Source organism: Cryptomeria japonica, chromosome 8 (genome assembly GCF_030272615.1).
Source record: "Cryptomeria japonica chromosome 8, Sugi_1.0, whole genome shotgun sequence".
Classification (NCBI taxonomy): domain Eukaryota; kingdom Viridiplantae; phylum Streptophyta; class Pinopsida; order Cupressales; family Cupressaceae; genus Cryptomeria; species Cryptomeria japonica.
Window position 1 is genome coordinate 573515248 of NC_081412.1, and position 24819 is coordinate 573540066.

The window sequence follows — 24819 nt, forward strand, 5'->3', positions numbered from 1 at the left end:
CGTAGAGACATGCAAAATCACAATGTGTCCCATGGGCCCCCCATGCAATAAGGAAAGCAACTATCTATTTGAAAGAAAAGAGTCGGAAGACTGACCATTGTAAAAGGTTTTATAGTACCAATGTCAAAGTATGCGAAGCATGGGATGAGATTGCCCCAAAACCTATTTAGGAAGCTAAATTTGAGATCATACCTATTGCATGACTACTTAGACATTCATATCAAATTCCCATCACATTCTAAAAATTCATATTTCACAGTCGAGCTGAACTGATTAGGCGTGACAACACCTGTCCCCAACACAAAAAAAGGTCGATTTAGAAGATTGTTCAGCAACTGAGACCAAAAATGGAAAAAGGAGGAAGAAATGCATAATTAAGCTGCCTTTGCACTTGAAGATGATTCAAATTTCAGTCGCCTCTTTCAACCTATTTTTAACATTGTGGGGCAAGTATTGCCTTGCAGCCACTTCGGAAGATTGGTGTAGTAACTGTAGAGGGGGTTTCTGCAACGACATTTTCTAGATCCTTAAACGTTTTCTCTGAGCATGTTAAATACATTAGGAACACCAAGGTTTACCTCTGTCATTTCAATTTCTTTCGGTGCTAAATGTCTAAGCAAAGCTATCATCACCCGCGGATTTGTCCCGTATATACTCTCTATTTTTGATGTTGAATCCACTTCATTCCTTCTCATTCAACTCTGAATCATCAGAATCATATACGTCGGTGCAATGAATGTCACATTTATCCTCTCTATATTTCATGTTAAATCTGCTGCATTCCTTGTAGTTCAACTCTGATTCATCAGATCTATGGACCACGATCTACCGATAGTTTTCTCACAACACTTGAACAATCTGGCTGCTTTTTCTTAACCTTCCTAGCATGTCAAGTCATACAAATTTAAGTCTAACTACTGTTAATCCATTTGTCTTAAATTAATCCTAATCTACTCAGTCAAGAAATGCCATACACCTCTTCTCGAAGTAACTATTTTTCTGTGAAAAAAAATAAGATAAATTACAATATTGTCTACAAATGTTGAGAATGAGTCAATTGAACTAAAAAATACAAACTACAAATGTGAGGTTTGGGATTTACAAGGTTCTACTGAGTTTTGAATTAGGACATTATTTATTTTACATTTAGGGTTTATGTTAGTTGGGTTTATTTCTAGTTTAAGTGTTTCCTTTCTTAACTTCTCCTTTTATCTTGTACCCTCGTATTTTCTTAAAATGTTGCAGGTCATTTTCATTCTCTCATGCTATTGTAGTTGTAGTTTTCAATCCAACTGACCAATTCTCAACATTTGTAGACATTAATGTAATTTCTCTGATACTTTTTCAAAGAAAAACTAGTTAACTTCTAGAAAGGGTGTATCGAATTCCTTGGCTGTGTGGATTAAAATTAATTTCAGACAAATGGATTGACAGCTGATGTATTTCAAATATCCACTATATGATACGCATATCTCATGAAATGACTTCAGAATTTGTATGACTTGCCATGCTAGGAAGGCTAAGAAAAGACAACAGATGGCTTAATTGGATTAGTAAGAAAACTATCAGTAGATCTAACCACTAAATGAATCATATATCTTTTCTTTTGCTCAGCTCTGATGATTAGGTTGAGATCCTTTTGACAATTTCCTCCATGAAATAACTGTCGTACCCTCATATTCAATTTGACGGTGAAACTCTGTCGAGGTAAGTCATTAATGTTATTTAGCCAGGTCTTACCCAACTACACGTCCCTCATGTTTTCCAGTTTTCCAGCCAGCTCGTTGTAAATGGATTGTTTACTACATTAAGTAATATATATATAGAGTGAGGCAGGCTGTTTTCTAGGTATATTTGATATGTGGACGCAGCACGATTTTTACTGTGCACCAACATTCTTTATATAGAGAGATAGAGATATAGAGTTCAAGGTCATAAATAATCCATCTACATTGAGCTGGGAAGAGCTGCCAACTAAGATCTGGCATGATAACCCTAAGGACTTATCTCGACAGGCTATGAGCTGCAAAATGAGAATTTTCTCTGCGCTCCCGCTTCTTCCTGGAAATGAATGGACAAACTAATGAGTTAATATAAATAAATTTTATAATGCAAAGGTTTTCTTCCAAATAACAAAAATGGTTAATTGAATTCTATTACTTCTCTCTAGAGAAATCTTTTTATCAGAGCATTTGAGGACTCCAAAATTAATTTATGTATCTGTTTTATGTGCATTTTAGCAAACTATCTACAATATCTCACAATGCGATTTCTCAATGATCTGAGGTTTAACAAATCAAAAAGATGAGAGTTAGCATCCAGATTATTTATACAAACTCTAATATCATATTTAAAAATATAATTTTAACTGCAACACATGGATAATTTGAATCATTTTCACTTTATAGGTAATGAAATTATATTAATAATTCATATATGTAAACAATAGAAAAAATTATATCAGTAACAAAATCACATATTTCTAGTTTGATCTTGTCTTTTTTATGTTGATTTCAAATAATTGCATTTTTCAAGCAATAGAAAACAAGTTTGTTCATGTTCTTTCTTATGATACAAACAATTTTGTAAAATTGAAAAGAAAGGAAAGACAGACACTTATCAAACATCCTATATTGCCTCTCAGTAATTCAATGTTTGATTTATGACTAAGAAAGTTGAAAATAAAAGCAAGAGAGACACTTATCAAACACTTTATATTGCTTCTCCTTTATTCAATCTCTGATCTACTACTAAGAATGTTGAAAAGAACGGAAAAAGAATCTTTGATAACAATCTCTTTGCACTGACGATTGGGAAAAATCTCTCTGTAGTAATGAAAACTTGATAGCAATATACAAAAACTGTTATCCATTTTTAAGTCAAATTGGGGTGCATGGCTGCTGGTTTAGCATCACTACAATATTTTAATAAACATCTTCTATCAAGATGTAAAGAAAATATTTCTAATATTCTCAGTTGAAAAGTATCTACGGTAGGATTGGTGCATATGAGAGAACATAAGTTAGTTCGTGAAGTTTACAATACAATATTCTTTTATGCTTATTGCATATGAGAAAACATAAGTTAGTTCGTGAAGTTTATAATACAATGTTTTTTGCAAACCTAAACACTAAATTAGACAAAAATGTAGAAGAAAAAAATAAAATAAAATATCATGGTATTATGAAAAAGGGGAATTTAAATTGAAAGGTTTATTCAAACAAGTGAATGTCATGAGATAGATGATAGATTTGAATATCATGGCATAAATAGTTGAATGGTTTAATTGAAATTACTCAAATAGATAGTGGGTAGGTAGAAAAAATGATTTTTTGAAATAAGGGATCCAATAGATAAGAAGGGTAGGTAACCAGAAAATTGTTTTATTTTAAAGAACAATTAGTAGTTTAATTTTTTAAAAGTTTCCTATATTATGATCAAATGCCTACATAGGGTAGCTAGTATTTCCAATAAGGTGTTTTTATAATTTTCTAGTAAATTTATGCCATGTGCTTATTAGCTGGTTATGCTAAAGTGTTAAGAGTTAATCTAATTATTACATAGAGTAGTTAATATTTTCAAGTTATTTTTAGAATAATTTTGCACAAAACCTGTATGTGACAAATAAGTGATCCAATAGTTAAAATGGTAGGTAAGGTCATCCAATAGTTACATAGGATATTTAAGATTTCAAAGGAGTTGTTTCTATAATTTTTCAATAAACTTATGGCACACGGGAAATAAGTGTTGACTAGTTAAGTTAGTTAGTTGGGAAATAATTTTTAATGGTAAATGGGTAATTAAGATTCCCAAGGAGTTGTTTCTATTGTTTTCCACTGAACTTATGCCCCATGGGAGATAAGTAACAAAATGGTTATGCTGGGTAGGTAAGGAAATATTATTTATTTTCTATTGTTTTAAGAGGATAATGATGGAATTTGTTTTCCCAAAAGGGGATTTCTATGATTCTACAGTAAACATATGCCCTTGGAAAATAAAAAATCCAATTGTTATGTAGGGTAGGTAAGAAACATAATATTCATTTTTTTAAAGAAAAATATGTAATTTATGTTTCCAAAGTGATGTTTCTATAATATTTTTTATAAGCTTGTTTTACTACAAATAAATAAATGAATGACTATGTAGAATAACTTAGAGAAAAATTTATTTATTTTCACAATGTTTGGGTGTCCCCACAACTTAGCCTATCATAAGCCTCACTTAGGGAAATAATAATCCTATGAACATTGATGACAATATATCAGAAGCCAATATAATTTTATTTCTAATTTTGTTTTAAGGAATAATGATGAATCATGATCAAAGTAAATAAAATAAAATAACATTTAGCTATGATATTAGACTTGAATTATTTATAATAAAATGAAATAAATAAATTAATAGTTTAGTATGTGAAAACTGTGATGAAAATAGTTAAACATGGAAAATGGCTATTTAAATTAGAAAATAGAAACATAAATTTTATTCCATTTTCCTTGTTTCAAAAAATGGGATGGGTAAGGAAGGAAACTCTCTATATTGTTAGTCTTTGTTGTATATTGAGAGACATTAAACTGTCTTTTACATTCAATCATAGGACATGGAAATATTCATGGGTGAGAGATGGAAACAAGATCAAGAAGTGCTTTTCAATTTTTTTCATTGATATATCTAATAGTAAACATAATACAAGAAGAACAGAAGGAGAAAGTATGAGCCAAGGGGAATTTGTGAATCAAGAGTTGAAAAATTTGGTCAGAACCAAAAATTGGAATCCTAAGAAAGAGGTCAAATATTTTGGAGATTTAAAGAGAGTTGAGAGTTGAATTTGATAAGTGAAACCGTGTGAATCTCGGATAGGTTCAATAGAGAGAAGTGTCTCAATGAAAGATAGATAGGTTCAATAGAGAGAAGTAATCCCAAGATAGTGCCATAGAGGATTTGTTAGGTCAATTATGAGGAGAATCCCTTTAATTACTTTCAAAATGGGAATAATTGGATGCATATTCACAACTCCAGTAAGGGTGAAAAGAGGTAGACCATTAGAGCGTACCGAAAAAAAACAGAAGGAGAAGAAATTTACTACAACAAATTGTCAAACAATTATAGTTTAGAGTAAAAAAAATAGGCAAATATCTTTTGGTCTCTTAGGAAAAAAAGACTTCAAAAGTTCATAGTCTGTGCCAATCAGGAAAATAGGAAATAGATAAAACGTTCAATAGCAAATGATTTGAAACAAGATGAAATAAGTAAACTGATTGGATGGGGTGAACGCTATATCTTAGTCCATAGGCAATGAAGTCCAAAAGCTTTCAATAATGGACTGTCACAAAGACAATGAATAATAAAGACAATGAAATTTCACAGAAGTGCATAATTAGTATGGATATAATAACACATCGGTATGGATATCATAACACAGTGAGAAAATACAATCACGGAATTTTTGAAATAAAGATAGAAACATCTTCATGGTTTCAGACCTTATGGAGTCTTAGGTCACAAGTTCTAGTGACAAGAATAAAAGAGTCAAACAAGGCAGTCTAAATACTGCTTGCAGCCATCCAAATATTTGTAATTATCAGCATTACCAAATACACGGAAATAAAGAACATTAGCCCCGTGATGAAGAGCATAGTATTCACGGAGAAATTCATGATAAGCTATCACAAAAGTGTAAATATTCAAATGTCACTTTCTCAAAATGGTGAGTAAAGAGCAGTCCTTCATGCACCCAAAGGAGTCACAAATTATACTCAGATCAAAGTAAGATCCAAAAGTGACAATAAAAGTTCACTATTGAATTCCCAAAAAATAAAAAAATGCTCAATCATTTACAGCCTTGCAGATTAGAGAAGCATAAGGTTATGATTTCTATCCATACTCAAGCGAATAATCTTCTGATAAAATAGAAACTGATCCATTCAATAAGAGTAGCATATTAAAATATTTTGAATGTATTTTGAAGGAACTCAAACAGTGAAAAGTAAAGTAGTGCCTCAAACATGTACAGTGAACAGTCATAATATCATAGACAACAGTCACTCTTAGAATGGCAGCCTTAAAATCACTGAAGGACAGTATAGGCATAAGCATGAATATAAATTTAAAATATAGAATCCTAAGAAATGACCAATGGCCATTAGCAAAAGAGCAGATCCTAGTGCACAATGAACAACAAGCAAAGATATAGTCATAATGTTTTCATGATTTCGTGAAAACCCAGATTCCGCTTATGACGATTTTTATGCAGAAACTGTTGCTCTTTTGATACTTTTGTCCTCGATGACAAGAAAAAAAAAAAAGGGGAAGATGTGTTGTTTAAGTTTCATATTTTGAGGCAAGTGTATTAAGCATGTGGTTATATACTTAAAAAGCCTTTCTCACGGGTCAGACTAGTGACACGGATACATTGAATTTAGCTGACGTGTTATATGTTTAAAATGCCTTTCTCTTAGGCCAGGCTGGTCACACGGATACAGTGAATAACACTGACTTGGCATTTATTGAACGGCATCTTTGGTTCATATTATGTTTAATTTGTCTACGGACTAACAGCATATACTTCGGAATACTCTTTGTGACCGACAGATTAAAAGTTTTTTTTTTGGAAGCATCGTTTTTGTGTTTCATTTTGTTTTTGAACAAGTTTGAAGTCCGTCTCAAACCCTAGACGCCATGAGAGATGTAGCCGCCGCTGTAGCTAAGGAGCTCGAGTTAGTTTGTTCGGTTGAAAAGAATGATGCAAAAGTGGACTTAACAGTGAGCTTAATGGATTTCTGGTTAGTTTGTTTTCAGTTATCAATGAGGTTGCTTTTCACAGGTATTATTCTTGTTCATATGCTTAAAAAGATTCAGATATTTCGAATCAGGTTTTTCAGTTATGAAAAATGGAAATAAGGAAACAGACTTTGCTTTGTTTTTAGTTTTTCAAAATTGGGAAATCAAGCATCTTTAGTTTCTCTCAGCTTCTCTTTCCGTTGCACAGTTAATCGGTTATTTGTTTTCAGTTTGCAAATTCCCGTAAGGTTTTTGGTAACCCTACACGAGGGTTATTCTTGAAGATGTTTTTTTTGGGGACAAAAACGGTTTAAATACAGAACAATTTATATTGAAATGAGATAGAGGAGTGTGAATAAGGGGAAAGACAAAGAATTTGTTGAAAAAGAAAAGAAAGTGTTGTGTATAACAAAAGACTATCAGAGATCTTAGATAGTCGAGGGTTTGAGAGTCTTACTCTGTTTTGTTGCAGAGTACATGAGGCTATAATGGTTGAAATTATTTTGTTCAGAGATTGAATTTTTCTCTCTGATAGTGTTTAATTCCTTTAAAAGAATGTTATTATTTTATATCTATGATTCAAAGCCTTGAAGAATATTGTTGCAAAAATCTTTTAGAGAGAATCATTTGTACAGATTGGTAAAATATACTCGCTCCAATCACTAATGGTTTTGTGACTGCAAAATTTAAGTGCATGCATAAAATTACCAGTGGCTGTAGCTCGAGTTGAAATGTTTTTATTGGATAAGAAAGAGGGGTTGGTGCTCCTTGAGGCCTTGTGGTTTCTAAATCTTGTGAACTGAGTTGGTGCTCTTTGAAATAATATAAGGGATCTTACCGAGTGGTTTTTCTACCCCAGGAGGGTTTTCTTGTCTCATTTTGTCTTACTGGTTTATGCTCTGATATGTCATATCTTTAGCTCTTTTCATTTCATACTCTGTTTTGTTGAATTTATGTGATGCAACCTTTGAAATACTCGTTTAGATGTTTCATGTTTTTGTAAAAGATTCAATAACATTTTATTTTCTGAAAAGTTTGAATCAAGTTTTTCAGTTGGTTCTATTGTATATTTCATGCTTCGTTAAAAGTATTACATCAAGGTGTTAAGTCTCATTTGTTCAGTCTTTTCAACTTTCAGTCATCTGTGCTTATTGTGAATCAAAATTGTCAAGTTTATAAAAGAAGTTCTTGTTAAAATTATTACACTCTGATTCACGCCCCCCCTCTCAGAGTGTCTCCACTTCCAACAAGTGGTATCAGAGCATAGGGTCCCTCATATAGGTCTGTCCTAGGGATTGTTCCTGGTCATTTGGAAGTTTTTTTTATGGCTCATTCTCAAGAAGGTGCATCTTTATCAAGAGCTCCTCTTTTTGATGGCACATATTATGTGTTTTGGAAGATCAGGATGGAAACATACTTGATCTCTGTTGATGTAAACGTGTGGAACATTGTTACTACAAAATATGTTGTTCCTACTTCCATTCCTTCAGATCCTGATGCTAAAACTCAATATGAGTTAAATGCTAGAGCTAAGCATGCTCTGTTATGTGGTCTCACCAAGGATGTGTTTGTTAAAGCTATGCATTGTGCATCTGCTAATGAAATATGGAGTAAGCTAGAAACCATTTATCAAGGTGATGCAAAGGTCAAGGAATCTAAAATTCTCACACTCAAGAATCAGTTTGAGTCATTGAGAATGAAAGAAGATGAGACTATTGCAAATTATTTTCTTAGAATTGATGAAGTTGTGAATTCAAGAAGGGGTCTTGGTGAAAATGTTGATGAAAAAGATGTTGTCAGAAAAGTTATTAGAACATTACTTCCTAAATATGAAACTAAGGTGTCCACTTTAGAAGAAAAGAAAAGTTTTTCTACTATGTCTCTTGACAGCCTTCAAAGCATTCTTACAGCTTATGAAATGAGAATTGGTAGTAATTCATCTAATTCTAAAGAAACTGCTTTTAAGGTAGAAAAGAAAGAGGAACCAGATAGTGAGTTTGAACTTTCAGATGCTATAGAAGCCCTGCTAGTAAGAAAGTTAAAAAAGAAATATAAGGGAAAACTACCCTTCAAATGCTTTAATTGTGGTAAAGCCGGACACTTTGCTGCTAAATGTCCCTTGAGTGATCAAAACAGTGAACAAGAAAAATCAGAAAAAGTTTTTAGAAAGAAAAAATGGAACCCTAAAAAGAAATTCAATCCATTTCAGAAAAAGAAGAGTCTTTTTATAAAAGAAGATTCTGAAAATGATTCAAATGACTCACCTTGTGAAGGTGATGAAACATTGTTTATGGCTGAAATAGAAACTTCCTCAAAGAAAGATATAATGAACATATCAGAAGATAAATCTGATGACTTAGAACAAGGTGAAATTGATCTTGAAGGAGAATTGCTTTGTGCTCTTAAGGAAATCAAAAGACTAAAGAAGCTTGTAGTTTCTCATGAAAATGAAATTCAAATTTTGCAAATTGAATTGAAAGATTCAAAGCAAATAGTTGAAGATTTAAAAGTTTTACTTGCTGATAGTGAGTTGAAAGTTAATACTTTGGAACAGCAAACTAATTCTTTGCATAAGCAGATTGAGGAGTATGAAAGTACCTTGCATTTAAATGAAATTTTAAACAAACAAAAACTATGCAAGAATATGACAGGTGTAGGCTTTGAGAGTGTTAAATCAGCAAAACAGATTACTAAACCTACAAATAGAAACCAATTTCAGGCTTATAACAGAATGACACCTTTTAGGTTTGGATTCTTTCATGGTTACTGTTTTTACTGCAACAAGTTTGGCCATAAGGTTAACACTTGCAGATTTTTACAACATAGAACTTCTATGATTGGATACAATCAAACCTATGGCTTTCCAAACACCGTGAAGTGCATTAAGTGTAACACCTTTGGACATACTTCTTCTCAATGCAAATCAAAGGCAAATCTACATTCTTTTCAAGTAAGAAGTCATTGTGGGTGTTGGACAGTGGTTGTTCACATCATATGACAGGAGACAAAAATAAATTTATTCATTTTGAAGACTTTGATGGAGGTTTTGTAAGATTTGGTGATAATTCAGGAGCTTTCGTCAGAGGTAAGGGTACATTATTACTGAATGATGATACTCCAATACATGATGTGTATTTTGTTGAAGGATTGAAACACAACCTACTTAGTGTTAGTCAGATTTGTGATAGTGGTTATAATGTGTCCTTCACTTCTCATGGTTGTACTATAAAAACTAAGTCTGGTAAAATTGTAGCTGCTGGGTTGAGAACAATTGGCAATGTTTACAACCTGCTTGACTCCACAAACTATGAAATCAATGAAGGCATGTGTCTTATGGGTCAAGTTGAGGAAAATTGGTTGTGGCACAAATGTTTGGGACATGTGAACTTTGATAATCTGGTTCGAATCAGCAAGAATCAGAATGTTAGAGGCTTACCTATCTTGAGTAAACCTGAAAACACTGTGTGCAAAGAGTGTCTTAAAGGTAAACAAACAAAAACAACTTTTAAGTCTAAAGAACACTCTTCTACTAGACCGTTACAACTTGTTCACACAGATTTATGTGGTCCAACCAAGACACAATCCATCAATGGTGAAAAATACTTCATGCTTTTTGTGGATGATTATACAAGAATGATATGGGTTACTTTTCTCAAACATAAATCTGAAGCATTTGTCAGATTTAAAATTTTCAGGAAAATGGTTGAACGTGAAATTGATTTAAAGCTCAAATGTTTAAGATCAGACAAAGGTGGTGAGTTTACATCACAAGAGTTTATAGATTATTGTGAGAAACATGGCATTAAAAGACAATATGCTGCTACCCGAACACCTCAACAGAACGGGGTGGTTGAAAGAAAAAATAGAACAGTTAAAGAGATGGCTCGCACAATGCTGAATGAAGCAAATCTACGTGACAAATATTGGAAAGAAGTTGTTCACACAACAGTTTACATTTTGAATCGTGTGCAAATCAGGGTAAAATCCACTTTTACTCCTTATGAACTTTGGTATGGTAAAGCTGCATCAATTAAATACTTCAAAATTTTTGGTTGCAAATGTTATATAAAAAGAGATGAAGAAAATCTAGGTAGTTTTGATGCTAAGACTGATGAGGGTATCTTTCTTGGATACTCTACTCATAGCAAAGCTTATAGATGTTTCAATAATAGATTGAACAAGATTGTTGAAACTATTAATGTAAGATTCGATGAGCAATTTCTTCTAAGTGATCGTTTGCAGGATGTTGAAGAGGATATTTCAATAAGACTGGAACAAGTTCCTAAATCCGCTGAAGCAGAAATTTCAAATGAAAAGAGTCCTCCACCAAGTCCTAAAACTGAAATTCCTTTACATACACCTTCTAGAATCATTACTAAAAGACATCCTCAAAGTTAGATTATTGGTGAAATGGATGCTGGAATCTTGACTAGGAGAAGAGCAAAAACTGGTGAACAAGCTCAAATGGCTGAGCATTACTGTCTGGTAACTGATTCTGAACCTAAGTCTGTTTCTGAAGCTCTTGTTGATGATTGTTGGCTGCATGCTATGCAAGATGAAATCAGTCAAATAGAAAAGAATAAAACCTGGGAACTTGTGCCTAGACCAGATGATAAAAATGTTATAGGGGGTAAATGGATTTTTAGAAATAAACTTGATGAATCTGGTAAAGTTGTTAGGAATAAAGCACGCTTTGTGTGTAAAGGCTATGCACAGCAAGAAGGTGTAGATTTTGGTTAAACATTTGCACCTGTTGCTAGGCTAGAGTCAATACGAATATTTCTGGCATATTCATGTTATAAAAACTTTAAAGTGTATCAAATGGATGTTAAAACAACATTCCTTAATGGTTATCTTGATGAAGAGGTATATATGGAACAACCAGAAGGGTTTATCTCTGCAGATAAACCTGATTATGTATACAAGTTGAAAAAGGCTCTTTATGGCCTTAAACAAGCTCCAAGAGCTTGGTACTCTAGGTTAGATGCCCATCTTACAACAAATGGATATACTAGACGTGGTGTTGACAGTAACCTATATGTCAAAATTGAAGGTAATGATACTTTGGTTGTTGAAGTTTATGTGGATGATATTATATTTGGCTGTCATAATGATGTCGTATCCAAAAAGTTTTCAAATCTCATGGAATCTGAATTTGAAATGTCCATGTTAGGTGAATTAACCTTCTTTCTTGGGCTTCAAGTAATGCAACAAGGCATTTTTCTCTCACAAAACAAATATGCAAAAGAGATGCTTAAAAAGTTCAATATGACAGATTGCAAACCTGTTAGCACTCCAATGGAGACTGGTTGTAAATTGACCAAGTCAGATGACTCACCTGAGGTAAATCAATTTGAGTATAGATCAATGGTTGGCAGCCTACTGTATTTAACTGCATCTAGGCCTGATTTGATGCATGCAATTTGTTTGGTTTCACGTTTTCAGTCTGCCCCCAAACAATCTCATTTGATTGCTATAAAAAGGATATTTAAGTATATTCAAGGTACTTTAGACTTTGGCTTGTGGTATTCACGAAATAATGATTTTACTCTTGTTGGTTTTACGAATGCTGACTGGGTTGGTTGTATAGATGATAGAAAAAGCACCAGTGGTGCAGCTTTCTTCTTAGGAGATCGCCTTGTTGCCTGGCACAACAAAAAGCAAGAATGTGTCACTTTATCAACTGCAGAATCTGAATATATTGCAGCAACAACTTGTTGTACGCAATTAATCTGGATGTCTCATCAACTTGCTGATATGGGTATTATAGTTGACAAACCCATCTCCATCTTCTGTGATAATACTAGTGCCATCAGTCTTTCAAAGAATCCTATGATGCATTCTCGCACTAAACATGTTGCTATTAAATTGCTATTTCTACGAGAACAAGTGTTGGCTAATGAATTTCAAGTTTTATATGTACCTTCTCAGGCACAAGTAGCGGATATTTTTACAAAAGATTTGTCTAAAGAAGTCTTTGAACGATTAAGGGATAGATTGGGAGTGTTTTCTCAATCTGCTCTTGTCTCCACCTAATGCATAATTTGAGGGGGAGTGTTGCTCTGTTGATTTAGTTTCCTTTTGTCCTTGTGTTTTTAAAAAAAAAAAAAAAGTAAAAAAAAGGGGGAGAAATTGGTATTTCATATTGGCATTTCACAGTGATAACAGTGAACAGTGACATTGGTATTTCATATTGGCATTTCATAGTGACAACAGTGAACAGTGACATTGGTATTTCATATTGGCATTTCATTCTTTTCACAGTGACAACAGTGACCAGTGACATTGGTATTTCATATTGGCATTTCATTCTTTTCACAGTGACATTGGTATTTTTTTTGGCATTTCAGACTTGGCATTTCAGACTTGGCATTTCATTGGCATTGGCATTTTTGGTATTTTAGTTGATATTACAGTGATATTACAGTGGTTTTAGTTGATATTACAGTGATATTACAGTGGTTTCAGTTGATCTTACAGTGATATTACAGTGGCATTGGCATTTTTTATTTTGGTATTACAGTTTGGTATTCTTGTTTGATACAGATCAGATTGGGAGTTCATTATTCTGACAGTATTCATTCTTTTTACAGAATTGCATATTACAGGTTCAGAGGATGTTGTTTTCCTTACAGGTTTGCATATGACAAGGTTCAGTGTTGATTGTATATGTTGTATTTGTTGATAGTGAAATTCCTTACATTGATTTTGGTCCTTTCAGTTGACAACATATTTCATGGCAACGATGGTTTGAGTTTTTTTTCTTTTTTAATTTTTTTTGCCATCAAGGACAAAGGGGGAGTTTGTTGCTCTTTTGATACTTTTATCCTCGATGACAAGAAAAAAAAAAAGGGGAAGTTGTGTTGTTTAAGTTTCATATTTTGAGGCAAGTGTATTAAGCATGTGGTTATATACTTAAAAAGCCTTTCTCATGGGCCAGACTAGTGACACGGATACATTGAATTTAGCTGATGTGTTATATGTTTAAAACACCTTTCTCTCAGGCCAGGCTGGTGACACGGATACAATGAATAACACTGACTTGGCATTTATTGAACGACATCTTTGGTTAATATTATGTTTAATTTGTCTACGGACTAACAGCATATACTTCGGAATACTCTTTGTGACCGACAGATTAAATTTTTTTTTTTGGAAGCATCATTTTTGTGTTTCATTTTGTTTTTGAACAAGTTTGAAGTCCGTCTCAAACCCTAGATGCCATGAGAGATGTAGCCGCCGTTGTAGCTAAGGAGCTCGAGTTAGTTTGTTCGGTTGAAAAGAATGATGCAAAAGTGGACTTAACAGTGAGCTTAATGGATTTCTGGTTAGTTTGTTTTCAGTTATCAATGAGGTTGCATTTCACAGGTATTATTCTTGTTCATATGCTTAAAAAGATTCAGATATTTCGAATCAGGTTTTTCAGTTATGAAAAATGGAAATAAGGAAATAGACTTTGCTTTATTTTTAGTTTTTCAAAATTGGGAAATCAAGCATCTTTAGTTTCTCTCAGCTTCTCTTTCTGTTGGACAGTTAATCGGTTATTTGTTTTCAGTTTGCAAATTCCCGTAAGGTTTTTGGTAACCCTATACGAGGGTTATTCTTGAAGATGTTTTTTTTGGGGACAAAAACGGTTTAAATACAGAACAGTTTATACTGAAATGAGATAGAGGAGTGTGAATAAGGGGAAAGACAAAGAATTTGTTGAAAAAGAAAAGAAAGTGTTGTGTATAACAAAAGACTATCAGAGATCTTAGATAGTCGAGGGTTTGAGAGTCTTACTCTATTTTGTTGCAGAGTACATGAGGCTATAATGGTTGAAATTATTTTGTTCAGAGATTGAATTTTTCTCTCTGATAGTGTTTAATTCCTTTAAAAGAATGTTATTATTTTATATCTATGATTCAAAGCCTTGAAGAATATTGTTGCAAAAATCTTTTAGAGAGAATCATTTGTACAGATTGGTAAAATATACTCGCTCCAATCACTGATGGCTTTGTGACTGCAAAATTTAAGTGCATGCATAAAATTACCAGTGGCTGTAGCTCGAGTTGAAATGTTTTTATTGGATAAGAAAGAGGGGTTGGTGCTCCTTGAGGCCTTGTGGTTTCTAAATCTTGTGAACTGAGTTGGTGCACTTTGAAATAATATAAGGGATCTTACCGAGTGGTTTTTCTACCCCAGGAGGGTTTTCCACTCATGAAAACTATGGTGTTATGTGCATTGTCTTGTCTCATTTTGTCTTACTGATTTATGCTCTGATACGTCATATCTTTAGCTCTTTTCATTTCATACTCTGTTTTGTTGAATTTATGTGATGCAACCTTTGAAATACTCGTTTAGATGTTTCATGTTTTTGTAAAAGATTCTGTAGCATCGGAATTAGGAATCATCAAAGCAAGTATATAAAAGGACATATTATTCATTATTAGCTCAATCACAAACACACATTGCAATGATCTAATCCTAAGCACACTCAATAGAGACATAGAAACAAAGCATTCAAAAGCAAAGATTCATGCAAACCAGATGACGATTTGGATGCTTCTTCCATGCGGCTCCATTGTTCTTCTTTCTTCTCCAAATAGGTTTGTTGTGGATCTCACCTTCAAGTGCATACACCTAATTATGAAAGCAAGATTGACATTCAAGAATACTCGAAGCGTAAGTTCAATAGTCTGATAAGAATTCAGAATCAAGGGTCAAGGAATTTGAGTGAAGAAATTCATCCAATTTATAGATAAATTGGAAAAATGATCAGATTAGCATGATAATGATTCGAATGGAAATTCAAATCAAGAATACCAAAATTATGACATGTTGCTATGCAAAGATTTATGACAATTTTATGACAAATTCTATGACAAATTGCTATGTCAAGACAAATTCTATGACAAATTGCTATGTCAAGACAAATTCTATGACAAATTGATATGTCAAGAGTATGACGCATGAAGCACAAAAATAGGGAGCACTAAAGACAATTTAATTAGGTGGAATTGCAATTAGGAAATTAGAAAATAGGAAATTAATGAAAATTAGAAATTAGTGAATTAATCAATAATTTTTCATTTATTAATAATTCACAAAGAGGGAAAATTGATGAAAGATTAGGAAATTAGGTGAATCAATTAATAATTTTTCATTTATTAATTAATTCACAAAAAGAGGAATAATTAATTAGCCAATCAAATGAAACATTTAATTGCGACACGAAGACCTAGGATAAATAAATAAATTATTTAATCCTAGAGGAAGAAATGACACACAAGGTTAAATGATTAAATCAAAAACCCTGGAAGATGAATTAGGTCTTGAAAGATAATTGACTCGATTTGATTTGATTTTGGATTGATAAATGCGCCGATGTGATAAATGATTTGATTGATAAAATGCACCAATTGATGAGGAACAATGACAAATTGATCCAAATTGACACGATTGAGAAGGACGATAATCGATGACAAATCGATCACCAAATGACAAGATTGACAAGAGGACAAGAATCGATGACAAAATAGATTGCAAAACGATAATATTGAAAATGACCACGATCAATGACAAATCGATCGCAAATGACAAGATTGATAATGATAAAGATTGATGACAAATTGATAAGAGGACAAAACCCTAATTAGGATTGACGATGTCCAAAATGATAAGATTGATGATAAGATTGATAAGAGGACAAAACCCTAATTAGGATTGATGATGTCCAAAATGATAACAAATTAGCACGCACATTGATGCAACAAGATAAGATCGATCCAAATCATGACTGGATAGTGTTGTCGACAAGACCAAATTCGAATGCGAGATGAATGAAGAATGTAGAAGAATGACTCGATGCTCGCAAATGATAAAGACCAAGTGCGAATCATAGGAGAAATGTTAATGCGACGCAAAAACCTAAAATGAGGCAATGCGCAAATGTTAAAGTATGACCTCGCAAGCGTTGACCATTTTTAGGTGCCTACATTTTGCCCCTCTTTGAGACAATGCGACTTTAAGCATTGTTTCAAAGAACAATAATGAAAATGCCCCAGACAATAATAATGACATGTGCATGCCCCCTCGAGGAATTGGCCGAAAACATGCAGAAAAGAGGCCAATTGATCGATAAGAATGATAGAAAATGATAGGATCAAATGGACTGCCAAGATTGATGGAAGAAATGTTAGTAAGCAGAAATTAGACAGATTACAGGTAGAGATGAAGAAATACTTGCTTTCACCAATGCATAGAAGTAGGTGAGAACCTTTATTTGATATGGCAAAATGGATACGGCGCTACATGGCAATGAAGGCCAGAGCGATAATGCAATCCCTTTGCGTAAGACAGACACATCGCAGACAAACAACAATCACAACCAAAAGAAAAGGACCATGATCCATCCCGGTCACTCTAAATCACTCAGTGACATCATCGAACAACATAGGAACATGATCGAAGCCAAAGATAAATCAATTAAAAAGATAAGATGCACAAATTCCAACAAATCAAACAAGCATCTTGATCTTCATTGTCAAAAGTTGAAAGCGTTGATAGGACGATCATGCTGTCTAGTTTCAGGACATGCAGTACCCCATCTAAGACAGGACACAGTATGGTTTCGAGTAGACCACACCCTGTATAGGACCCATGATAGTAGAGACAAGGACAAATGATAGTGATGCTGAAGTTCGATTGATAAGACAAGTGCGATCAGTTTGAATGTCTTCTTTTGATTGAAAAGTTCATCTGTTAACGCATGATTTCATTAAAAGCGTAGTGTGTGATTGATTGCGAGGCATTGGATGCTCAGTGATCTGTCTATGCACCAAGGGATTCTTTATTGACAAAATGCTTGTTTTTGGATTTTAATGTTTTGAAATGTTTTTGTGTTCATTTTTTCAGGACTTTTTATGATTTTTAGGAATTTTCATTTTTCAATTTTTAGATTTTTTTTTCAGGACTTTTTTTCGACTTTTTTTCGATTTTTTCAGGACTTTATTTGATTTTTATGACTTTTTGTAGGACATTATTCAATTTTTTTTGGTTTATTTCAGGACATTATTTGATTTTTTTTAATCTTTTAAGACATTTTTCAATTTTTAAGAGATTTTTTCAGAACATTATTTGATTTTTATGATTTTGCCCCCAGTGTCTAGCAAGGCAAGGAATATGACAGGTGAATAAATAAGCTTGCTGAAATGATGGTGGATAGAGGGAAGACAAAGGCCTTTTATTAGGGAGACAATGCGGATGCAATTTTCAAAGGCTATGGTGTGATGGGACAAGAGACTGGATATAACAATGTAAAGCAAGAACATGGCATGAGGGACATGTCAAGAGGTTTTTGAAACTATGTTTTGCATTTTGTGTCCTTATGTCAGATCAAGATCAAGGAATGGAAAAAGTGTATAGATAGTGATAAGATATGGATAGGATAAGCAAGACCAAGAATGGATAAGGGACATGGACTGAAGGTCGGGATTGGCTAAGGGATAGTGGCAGAAAGTTGCAATAAGCCAGGGAATATGGATGAAAGGTTGAAATAAGAAAATGGACAAATGACCAGAAGCTATGATAGACTGAAAGCTGCAAACAAGATGCGCGATGCTCATGAAGATCCTCAGCCTTGTCAAGATCAAAGGTGGAAAGAGGAAATGGACCTGAGGGACCATAGGATATGAAGGGTAATGACATGGTATGATAGGATAATGAAGGGCAATAGGATATGAAGGAGGAAACCTACCCCCAAGTGTGGTGTGCAAGAAGTTCATAAATTATGCATGATGCCTGTTTGCCAGGTTTTCATCACGGTACTTGCCCAAGGCGCCTGTTTGCCAGGTTTTTACCAGTGGACGAATTATTTTTTCTTTTGTCTTTTTTTTTTCACTTTTTTTTTTTTTGTATTTTTTTGACTTTTTCAATAGAAGATGGACACATGATAGGGGATGGAAGAAGGAGTCAAGCGTCTTTTTGTTTGGATAGTAGCCTTGAAAAAAATGGGCCATGACCTTTAAAAGTATGCTCAAAGACGTTGGTAGGATAAGGACATGGAAAAAGAGATGAAACTAAGGCAAGGATTTAGCAAAGGATTGGACCAGAGGGATGGAAGGATGGAAAATATGCATTGGATAATGGATAGGGTATTGGAAGAATTGGGCTTCACTGGATGGAAATGTTGGCAAGATCGACATTGGCACACACCTTGAGGGGTGATGGACTGATGGAGGACAAATGTATTTTGGATATTGAGATTTTGATGAAGGAAAGGCTATGGATTTTGGGACATAAGGGCCCAAAATGGATAAAGAAGGTGATGGAGGAACAAATTTGAGAGGTTTGGATGGAGGAATAGCAATTTTGGATGCCAAGTTGGATTTTTCTTTAGGCTTTTGTGCTTCAAGGAGCCGCTTAGGGATCCACATGGTTTTTGATTTTTCATGCTTTTGTGGTTCCTTGGAGTGCATTGCTTGCACAAGGGATTTAGGAACCCATATATATTTTGACTTTTCTTTATTTTGCTCAGTGGGCCTTTGTGGCCTTTTGGATATTTCTTTTTCTTTATAGATCATATTATTCTTTGTTTTGACATGTCGATTAGATTGGACATGTTGATCCTTGAATACATGTGGATTGCTAGACTTATGACTTTTATACTTGGCATCCAAATTGCTTGGAAGAGGGAATGAATGTTGGTGTGGATGGGAATGATATGGAGTCATGTGGGATGGATGGGAGGTTCTCCAAGATGTGTGCCTTTGATGATGTTGCATAGGAGATGGAGGGATATAGGGACCTAGAATGGATGGAAGCGACGATGGGGAAGGTGGACATTTGGATTTTGACTTTGAAGGGATACCAGCGCCTTGAGTGTGAACTCTATAGCCATGACCATTAGTATATTCTTCGATATGGAGGGGTTCTTGCTTGTGAAGGTCTACCCCTTTGCCTTTATGAATATCTTGACTTGTAGGATACTCTTTTCTTTGGGAAGAAGATGCGAGTTCATTATGAGGTGGATGTGATATGAGAGAAATAATGAGATCTTGAAGTGGATCGGATTTCACCAAAGTGGAAGAACCCATTGTGCATGTCGAGGGTTCACGAACATCTTGCATTGACACGTTAGAATCATGAAGGGGATTAGGATCATGAGGGTGATTAGGATCATGTAGTGGACATGGTTCAATGACAAGCTCTTCAAGAGATGGAATGGGAGGAATAATGGGATCATCAAAAGAAATGCAATCTTGGAGTGGATATGCTAGATTAGGACGTGGAGATGGAGGAACAAGTGGATCTTGTGGAGGATCTGAAGGAAGAATTTGATCTTGACAAGGAGGAAGATCATTGGAATCCTCTTTAAAGGTGGTTTTCTCTTGACTTTTAATGGGATCATCGGAAAGGATGGAAGGGATATTTGGAATGTCACTGGCATTTGAAAGGAAATTATTTTCATGAAATGGAAGGGGATCATTTGGGATTGGATGGACTGGAATATCTTGATCTTGCTCGGGGAATGGAGTGTCAATAGGACTTTGGATAGGATGGACAAGAATAGGGGAATCATTGCGAGTGTCTAGGAACATGGGGTCCTGGTCAACAATTGGATGGGATGATAAGGTTTCAAGATCTTGATCTTGATCTTCTTTAGGACTCATTTCTTCGCGCTCTAAATTATCCTCTTGACATGAGGTTGGACTTTGGATATGCATGGGGGATTCTGACAATGAATCAATGTTTTGGCATGAAGGAAATGCACTTTGAACATTCGTGAAGTATTCTGGCAAGGAATCAATGCTTGAACATGAGGAAGAGGGACTTGGAATGGGGTCCTCTAAAACAGATAATGGCAATAAAGTGCATGGTGGCATTGGGTCTTGTATTTCTGAAACATGACAAGGATGTGCATCATGAATTGGATTATTTTGGCAATCAATTATGGATAGCCCTTGGGTAATTGCCTCCTTGGGTGTATTGTTTGATGAGGACAATATGGAAGATTCTTGTGAAACTTCTAGAGGTGTAGGGATAGATGCCACTGGAGAGTCAATTTGTTTGTGAGGGGATGAGGCATTGCTAGACATAAGTGTATTAGTTTGATCTTCCTCAAAGAACTCACTTGGCTGTTTCCTTAAGATCATTGCAATAAAGCCACCTTTCTTTCGAGGTTTTGACATAGTTGTATCTGGAATTTGAACTTGTTTTTGGTTTGATGTCATGTTTTGATATTGGACTTGGTTCAATTGTTCTGACATGTTTGAAACTTGGCTTGGTGTGTGTTGCAACCTTTGTTTTTGAATGTTTGGTTGTAGTTGTTGACATTGATATTCCACCATTGGTTGAACCATTTGTTGACATTGTATAGTTGGTTGGACATATTGTTGAAATTGGACCATTGGTTGTGTTGGTTGTATATATTGGACCATTGGTTGTATTGGTTGAAAATCTGACTAATAGTAAACACCTTCTTGTTCTTGTTGTGGAGGCACATAATGTTGAAATTGATGTTGTCTCTTTTCTTGAAATTGTTTCATCATCTCTATTTGGGAGAGGAGAGCTGGTATGTCTGATTGTTCGAGAAGAGATCTTACATCAATTGGCTCAAGCTTTAGATTTTGACCTGGAAATTTTCGAAACACTTTGGACATTTGTGATCTATTCTTCACAATGTTTTTCACTCTTTGTTCCAATATCTCATTTTCTTGAGCTAGTTTCTCCTCTAGTTTTTGTATTTGGAGACTTGTTTCATCATAAAAAGTTTGATCAATATTGCCTTGTTGTTGGGTTGGATAGAATTGTGATTGCATTGTCGGTTGATATGTCAAACTTTGTTGCATCATTGGTGCTTGGAACCTTGTTTCAATAGACATGTCACTATGCAAATGCAATATTTTGGAAATCTTCAAGGATAATGTATGATATGCAACTAAATGCAAACTAAATAAATGAAAATGCAATCTATGGCAAGAATTCAACCTATGTTTTTGGTTGTTTTTCAAGATTTTGACAAACTTTTGAAATGCAAATCTAAAAAGAGACCCTTAGGAAATTGAAATAATGTCTAGACCTCAAAGGACAAAAGGACCAAGTGACAAAAGGACAAGATGACAATGTTGCCCCTATATGCTTGGATACTAAGCTAGGTTTGACGAAATGATATTGATGACAAAAGGACAAAAGGTTTGATGAGGTCTAGACTTCTTAACAATGACTTAGGGTTTGTATCAAAGATTTGGATTACTCAAGTATGACAAAACCTAGTTTTTGAGACTATATGCAAAGGGACAATTAATATGCAAATGACCCTAATATGATATGACAATGACCTAAGCTTAATGAAGAAACCTAGGGTAAGCAAATGCAAATGTATGACAATGTCAACCTAAGATGAAACCTAAGGTTTAATTATGAAATGATATTACTCTTATGCAAGAGGACATATGCAAATGGATGACTTTTATTGATATGCAAAAGAAGTATGACTTAGGTGAAACCTAACTTTGATACTTGATAATGACTTTGAAAAATGCAACCTAGGATGAACTTAAATGTAAGTGACATAAGAGTTGAGACAAGTTTTTGAACAATGTTGGATAACCATGCTTTAGGAAGATACTCTTTGAATCTTGTTGAACTTTTGTTGGATGAATGTCTCTTGTGCTTAATCTTATGTTAGATCAATTTGTTTTGCTTTTGAGATGGGATAACATTCAACTTTTGACAATCAAAGAATACAAGATGTTACAACTTAGACTCAAGACAATCATGCTCACTTCCACATTCCTTAGGGTAGGCAAAGACATTAGGTACGTGAGAGGTAGACTCATTATGAGATTCAAGGAGAATACATAGATGATTGACCCCACGGGCTCCCCTCCATGGCACTCACTTCTCAGGGCAGCCAAGCATTAGTTCCCATGGAATCTCCCCATGGCGAACTTAGTATCTCTTCCAAGTATCCGAATTTGTCCTTCTCAAGCAACTAGAAGGGTTTTTGGCCTCTAAAAACAAGGTGTGTAGTAAGGATTTCTGTTAAGCATTACTCCTTGATGTCATGCAAGCATGATTGAGACATTAAGCCCATCAAGATACCAAACAAATGTAGTCGCGCAAGCACGATTTAGACCAAGAGGCCCTACTTAGATGTTGATATGAGAAAGAGTTCAAGGGGCATCACTTCCCAAGTAACTGCAATTCCCACGTAACACTTCCTTCAAAGCTTTCGCTCATCGGGTATTTTTTTATAGTGAGTTAGAATGCCAAGGAATTCTATCCATACTCACTTTGGGTCGTTCCCTTCTCACGATTATCACTTGCTTGCTAAAGCAAAGTGGTCGAGAAGGCAGGCCCTCTAAGGGTGACAAACAATCAACAACACAAGCATGGTATCGAAGATCTAGATTTCTGATCACCCTATGAAGGATGAGAGCATACTCTCCTACTCCAATGTCATACTTAACAAACAAAGCAAACAAAGGTTCATTTCCACCTATTTATAAATCACTAAGTGCCTAATTAAAAAAACTCAAACACACAATTTGGTTGTTTCTCCAAGGCAACCTGCAAAACCCAAGTTAGAGGTTTGATTTGTTGTCTTTGACCATCGAATCTGCACAAAACATGTTAGTAGTTTGATTTGTAGTCTTTGTCATGCGTATGCCAAGATCCTGCATAGATAATTAGTACCAAAATCCAAAACATAGAAAATAGAATGCAAAAACATCAAAAATTTCAAGTAAAAACTGCATTTTTCACCTCTGATCTGGACCTTACACAGGCGCAGAACTCATGACACAGGTGCAAGATATCTAACACAAGCGCAGAATGTATCAACACAGGCGCAAGATGTCTCAACACAGGCGCAGAATGCTTCACACAAGCGCAGAAGTCTCCAGAATACCCTGCACGGCCCTATTTTTGAGTTTTTGACCTGCAAATCAACTTAGAAGCACTCCAAATCACAGTAGAGGGGTTAGAAGGTTAGTATTCACGTCGGGTTCACCAATTAATGTAGCATCGGAATTAGGAATCATCAAAGAAAGTATATAAAAGGACATATTATTCATTATTAGCTCAATCACAAACACACATTGCAATGATCTAATCCTAAGCACACTCAATAGAGACATAGAAACAAAGCATTCAAAAGCAAAGATTCATGCAAACCAGATGACGATTTGGATGCTTCTTCCATGCGGCTCCATTGTTCTTCTTTCTTCTCCAAATAGGTTTGTTGTGGATCTCACCTTCAAGTGCATACACCTAATTATGAAAGCAAGATTGACATTCAAGAATACTCGAAGCGTAAGTTCAATAGTCTGATAAGAATTCAGAATCAAGGGTCAAGGAATTTGAGTGAAGAAATTCATCCAATTTATAGATAAATTGGAAAAATGATCAAATTAGCATGATAATGATTCGAATGGAAATTCAAATCAAGAATAGCAAAATTATGACATCTTGCTATGCAAAGATTTATGACAATTTTATGACAAATTCTATGACAAATTGCTATGTCAAGACAAATTCTATGACAAATTGCTATGTCAAGAGTATGACGCATGAAGCACAAAAATAGGGAGCACTAAAGACAATTTAATTAGGTGAAATTGCAATTAGGAAATTAGAAAATAGGAAATTAATGAAAATTAGAAATTAGTGAATTAATCAATAATTTTTCATTTATTAATAATTCACAAAGAGGGAAAATTGATGAAAGATTAGGAAATTAGGTGAATCAATTAATAATTTTTCATTTATTAATTAATTCACAAAAAGAGGAATAATTAATTAGCCAATCAAATGAAACATTTAATTGCGACACGAAGACCTAGGATAAATAAATAAATTATTTAATCCTAGAGGAAGAAATGACACACAAGGTTAAATGATTAAATCAAAAACTCTAGAAGACGAATTAGGTCTTGAAAGATAATTGACTCGATTTGATTTGATTTTGGATTGATAAATGTGTCGATGTGATAAATGATTTGATTGATAAAATGCACCAATTGATGAGGAACAATGACAAATTGATCCAAATTG